Source organism: Triticum urartu, chromosome 7A, assembly GCF_056163025.1.
Source record: "Triticum urartu cultivar PI428250 chromosome 7A, HENAU_Tu73, whole genome shotgun sequence".
Lineage (NCBI taxonomy): Eukaryota > Viridiplantae > Streptophyta > Magnoliopsida > Poales > Poaceae > Triticum > Triticum urartu.
The window spans coordinates 124,090,422-124,096,947 of record NC_141879.1 but is presented as its reverse complement, the minus strand read 5'-3'; the positions used below and the strand labels follow the sequence as shown (position 1 = coordinate 124,096,947).

At 44.5% G+C, this 6,526-nt stretch overlaps 1 pseudogene; it reads right to left on the bottom strand.

Moving 5' to 3' along the window:
- Positions 1-213: 213 nt before the first annotated feature.
- LOC147958448 (uncharacterized) lies at positions 214-1,734 on the bottom strand (annotated as a pseudogene).
- Positions 1,735-6,526: the final 4,792 nt, after the last annotated feature.

Here is a 6,526-nt window from a genome sequence, read left to right as displayed (position 1 = left end):
AAAAAAGGTAAACGAACATGACGACCAAGTTGACAAGCCTGGCATAAACTAGGATCCTTGTGCACTTTATTTATAGGAAGCGAGGATGACGAGACGAGGCACCGCAACGCGTCATGACCGAGGTGGCCGAGGCGCCGGTGCCAAAGGGTGGACACGACGGTGATGGCGGTGAGAGCGTGCGGCGAGGTAGTGAGCGGATAGAGGTCACACGAGCTACTGCACCTGAGAATCACGCGCCCTGTCCTGAGATCCTTCACAGAGAAACCCCATGGGTCAAATTCAACCGAGCAATAGTTGTCAGTGGTAAATTGACGAACGGAGATTAAATTCTTAACAATACGAGGAGTAACAAGGACATCACGAAGAGTGAGATGATGAGAGGTAGGGAGACTGTCCAGAATGAGTGACAGGAATAGAAGAACCATCACCAACGATGCCATGTTGATGTGGAGGAGATGAAGAGAGGGAGGTGAGATTACCGGCGTCCGAAGACATGTGAGCAGCGGCTCCAGTGTCCATGAGCCACTCCGTAGGAGCCTGGAGAGTCATGGTATTGAAGTAGCTCGCGAGTGCGGAGGGATCCCACGTCTGTGCCGAGGAGGAGCCGTAGGTGGGGTAGCCGGTGTAGGAGTACGTCGCCTGGGGGTACGTTGCCTGGGGGGTTGGAGGTGACGGGGCAGGCAGGGCCATGTAGCCCTAAGCAGGAGGGCGATGCAGCGGCGCCGAGGGGCGGGGTCCCGGTCCGAGGATGCTGACGGGGCCGGCATGACCGTGCGTGGGCATGCCAGGACCCATCATTGGGTACATGTGGATGGCACCGGTCCAGGGGTTCTGCATGTTAGGGAAGATGGGAGCGCCACCGCCCCAAGTCTTCTTCTTCTTCCCCTTGTAGCGGCCGGTACCGTACCCGGTGGGCGCACCGAGACCGGCCGGTTGTGGTGGTGGAGGCGCAGATGCCCCGCGAGGCCCACCGTTGGCTGGAGCAGAGTAGAAGACCGCAGGCGACGTAGGGCTCGGGGAGGACGGCTTAAGTTCCTGTAGAAGAAGCATGTTGCGAAATTCAAGGAACGTGGGGAATGGCTTGATGATAGGCGCGAGGTTGCCGATGTCCTTGTAGTGGTCGTTGAGGCCCTTGATGGTGTTCCACACCAGAGCATCATCGGAGACCGGGGCATTGACGTCGGCGAGAGCATCAGCGACCGTTTTTTGCTCGAGGCAGTAGGCGGTGACGGTCTTGTCGCCTTGGACGATGTTGCGGAACTTCTGGCCGAGGTAGCCCGCACGCGCCTGTTGATTGTCGCGGAAGAGGGGGGTGATGCCGGCGAAGACAGCGGCAGCCGTGGTACCGGCTGCCATGACCATGTCGGCGATGTCGGGGTTGATGGAGCCGTACATCCACCGAAGGACGGTGGAGTCCATCCGCAGCCACTCTGCGTCAGCGGGAGGGGGTGCCGGTTCAAGATGATCGGCGAGGGCGAACTGGTTGACAGCAATGGTGAGGAAGTGGCGCCACTTGGAGAAGTTGGACGCCTTGAGGTCGAGGGTGACTGGGATGAGGCTCTTGATGTTCTGGATGGAGTTGGCTTGCGCCCATAGAGCGGCATGGGGATGGAGAGAGCCGGCGTCCGGCATGACGGCGGCGGCTGGAGGTGGAGAGGAGGGGCGGCGGTGGAAGTGGATGGGGATGGAAGAGAATCGTTTGGCTGATACCATGATGGAAACAGAAGGCAAGAGTAATTGACCAGACATGTGGGTTCCGTGTTATCTCATATATATAGACAGGTTACAAGATAATCAAGGAAACAAATCAATACAATCCTAACCATAATGGCCCGATTTATATGCAAATATAGGAGCACTAAATATGGCAGGCTATAACCAGATCGGATTGCCTAACACCTACTCACTATGCAATGCATGCTACATAATCTGAAATTTATTTAGTTCGACTGTGCTTAAACACTATAGTGTACAACTATCAACTTGTTTCACTATTAAGTTTGTCACCCATTTAGCTTACTTACTGGGGCATCTTTCTTGTGAGAGTTTACTTGATAGTACAATATGTTAGAAGAAACTACCATGTCTCCTGAATGAATCATCGATCGCTCTTTATACACTTACAACTCGATTTCTTTCATATAAGTTCTGCTGCCTTTCTTTAGGTTGAGCAACTGCCCTGTTAATTATTGCAATAAACATCATTTGCTAGTTTTCTCTGTGTTGAGAACTGACCAATAAGTTTTGTTTGCCAATTAACTTTCTGTGTGCATGCTCTTAATCCCCATAGCACTAAGGCCCTGTCCGGCAAGCCTCCGCTCCTTCAGCGTGGAGCGGCCCTTGGGCGACTACAAAAATTTAAACTGGATGCTGCTCTGCTCCAGAGCGGAGTTGGAGCGGGGAGAGAGTCCAAACAGGCTCTAAGATAGGACCTTACTGAGCCTCATATTGCTAATTTCTGAATCAAACATTATTATTTCTGTCCTCAACAAGTCGCGGTGCTATGTTCTCTTTTTTGTTCGGTTAGCTCTGTCAAATATAATCAACCTGCCTATGTTCCATTTTGCTATTTGTACTTAGGTAGAAAAAGCTAAAATTTGTACATGTCACTGACTCTCTCGTGTAACTGCTTATGTCAAATATAATCATCAAGCTCTTCACACTATTTGTCCTTGAATAGCTCGTGCTTGACTCTGGCTTATGCAAAATCTCAAAATCTTGATTAATTTGTTTGTTGTGTTTGTTTGTGTGCATGTTCGAGCGGCTACTGTGTCTTGGAAGTTGCTTAGAGATGGAGGAGTGGATGCGTGCAGAGGTGGATAGAACGACCACTGCCGAGTAGAAGTTTGATAATCTCTAGAGTCAAGAGGTAAAGGTTTATTTTGTGTGCGTTTATACAATTAGCTGACGACTAGGATTAGTTTTATTTATTTATAAGAAGTATTGATGCATGTGTTTGAATGGCTGAGTAGTGAACTATATCATGAAAGTACAAGTTAATTCATCTGTATGGAATAGCTGAGTAGTGCATATTCATGCTCTCGCCATCTAGCATGTGAAGAGTAACGTAACCAATGGAATGTGATGTATGCATCTCAATTAGATTGTGAGAACTCGATCGATGCTGGCTTGCTCCAAATAGATCAAACTTTTAGTGCTTGTTACACATGCTTATGTACCTAAATAATACATCTGCTCTTGTTGTTGACTGTGCAGTCTAAAAAACAACACCCACTTATTCTCATCGTTGTGTACCTGATTGTGTATGTGAGGTGAACAAAAGTCATGCATTTGACCAGATTTATAATGTTCTTGTTCTGGTCGATCGTGAGGAGGTTCTTACTGTTCGCTGACTCTATTCTATTTTGGTGGTGATATAACCTGGTTATGAGAAAAATGCCTCACCGGAACATGGATGGAACCGACGGGAGGTGGATCCTTGCTCACCGACGCCAACCTCATCCATATCATTGTTGACGCCATCATTAACTGGTACTAGCCTATCTATTCCCTCCCCTCCCTCCAAGAAATAGATGTTGTCAGTTGAATGGATGAGAGTGGCAGTAGGATAGTGTTTTTCTTCAGGCGTTGTGGTGGTATTATTGCACTATTTGCTTGCTGGTGTACCATTGTACCTACAGGTTATTAGTATTGTTGATCCTGACTATGAGCTTGAATGGTTTAGTAGTAGAAGAGCATCAGTTTAATTTGTAGCAGTGAGGTCACTGATTTTTTTCCCTATGGCATGGTACAAATATTATTGGAATGGTAGCCACTTAACATGTTAGAATGTACTGATTCTTTGGGTTGATTACTGGTCTGTATCAGGGGTTCAAGTTTGTAACTTTCTATCTAGGTTTATTAGTTTCTATCTGGGTTTTCCTGCTGTTGTTTCCTGTTGTTATTTACCATCAGGTATCATAGTCTTGATATAACTCTGCAGTTTACTTGAATCTGCACTTCCTTCCAAAAGTATATGCAAATTGTGTGCGTGTATCCAGTGAGCAAATCTATATTAATTACTGAGTATACTATCTGCTTTCTTTTAGTGGCTATTTTTTGCTTAGTTCTCTTTTGACATATAGTTTGTTCTCTTTAAATGTGCAGATAGTATGCTGTACTGGTGAAGTTTTTTCGTTGCTCGGATCATTTGAACCTGGATGTCATGTGTTGTGTGATTTGAGCCATATGGCATATTGTAAACTTTTTGTCGTTGTTCTTTATGTACGATGTCATGAGATGTACGTTTGAAATGCTGTTTGACAGCAAAATTGTATTTGTGTGTACATGCTGCTTTGACAGCAAAATTATGAAAATTTCTCAACAATATATATGAGTTAAATATCTGTTTTCCAAATTTCTATGCTTAAAGTTAGACTGCGCCTGAAAAGGCCACAACCAACTAATGATGTTGATGTGGAATTGTTTATTTTATTTTAAATAGCGAAAATAATAATTCTGCCAAAAAGTTATAAAAAATGAAAAGGCCAGCAGAAAACAAAATGAAAAGGCCAACAAAAAAGAAATTTACAAGAAAAAATAAAGAGCCCAAAAAAGAAAAGGCCTGTAAAATTGGGCTTGGCCCATTTAGTTGACCATAAAAAAACATAAATATGTTGGAATTAGTGGCTCGACCCATATAAAAGACAGAATTGGACCAGGCTGAATCTTATCAACAACCTTTTCAATTGGTCACAAATTTGTCATGTCAGCTTGCCAGGTCGGATCCGAAGTAGCCTAGGTAGACACTAGCGACCAAAACAGAAGGTCATAGAATCAATGACCTTTTGTTTTGGTCGTTGCCTTCCACGACCTTCTCACAGAGAAGGTCGTTAATTTCATTTTACGACCGTCAGCTTTTAACCATCTGTTTTTGGTCACAAAAATATTGCAAATGAAAAACAATGACCTTTCAGCGACCAATAGTGATGGTCGCAAGTTGACCTATTTCTTGTAGTGTATCATCTCAATGCACAAAACGAATCAATACCTATAGGGATTAAATTCGATAAATGAGAATCAGGAAGTACGTGGCACATGACCCATTCATATGATATTCCTAATTGTCATGCCTACATGTCCAAGGACCTAATACTTTCCTATCTAGAATATCTAAGAGATAAAAGTAAACATTTGTACATACCATCTGATACTGAATGTAATACTTTGTATCTTGGGAGTATCCAATGGGCCCCACGACAGATCTCTTCAAGCTCCTGCATTGAAAAGTGTCAAGGGTACCAGTGCCATTTAAAATTGTAATACATATGTTCAGCTTGACGTTTCTTACCTTGCATTGTCGGAGGAGTGCCTCCCTCAATTTCTTCCTCTTAGTGATCGATTGGCCATCATCTCCACAGCCTCTCGGACGTATGTACCAGTGGCAGTGTACGTATGTCATTTCGCACACGGAGGTGTCACGTTCCCTCTCGGAACCACGAGCCTTCTTGAGGGAAAATCCGGTTTGCAAGAAAACTACACCAAAGCTTGTCCCAATTCGTCCAAAAAAATTATCGCAGTATGTTGGTGCCATGTCATGACACCATGCCAAGTTTCATGATTTTCAGGCATGTTTTGGAATTACAGGAATTAAAAAAATGAAATATCTCAATCTTTCTGGCTGAGCCACGACGCCCAGATGTTTGAATTTCACTCTCATCTCTTGCATGGGACCTAGAAATTAACCCATGGACACACTTGTGAGTTTTCAAACAACTTTGGTGCACTGGAGCCTATGCTTGCAGTTCAAATTTGAATTATGCACATTAAATGCCCAGAAACTCAATTAATGTATAAAAAAGGCAAAACGAGCCCGAAATAATTCCAAAATTTAGAATGGTACTTCTATTTGGTCTAATCTGGTTGTATAAAAAAATTCAGGCGGGAGAAGGCAGTGTACGTATGTCATTTCACACATGGAGGTGACACATTCCCTTTCGGAACCACGAGCCTTCTTGAGGGAAGCTCCGGTTTGCAACAAGCCTACTCCAAAGCTTGTCCCAATTCGGCCAAAAAAATATCGTAGCATGTTGGTGTCGTGTCATGAGACCATGCCAAGTTTCATGATTTTCAGGTGTTTTTTGAATTTACAAGAATTAAAAAACCAAGTTTCTCAATCTTTCCGGCCGAGCCACGACGCCCAGATGTTTGAATTTCACTCCCATCTCTTGCATGAGACCTAGAAATTCACCCAAGGACACACATGTGATTTCTCAAACCACTTTTGTGCACTGGAGCCTATGCTTGCAGTTCAAATTTGAATTATGCACATTAAATGCCCAGAAACTCAATTAATGTATAAAAAAGGTGAAACGAGCCCAGAATAATTCCAACATTTAGCATGGTACTTCTATTTGGTCTAATTTGGCTGTGTAAAAAAATTAAGGCGGGAGAAGGAAGTGTACGTATGTCGTTTCGCACACGTAGGTGACACGTTTCCTCTCGGAACCATGAGCCTTCTTGAGGAAAGCTCCGGTTGTCAAGAAGCCTACACCAAAGCTTGTCCCAATTCGGCCAAAAAAATCGC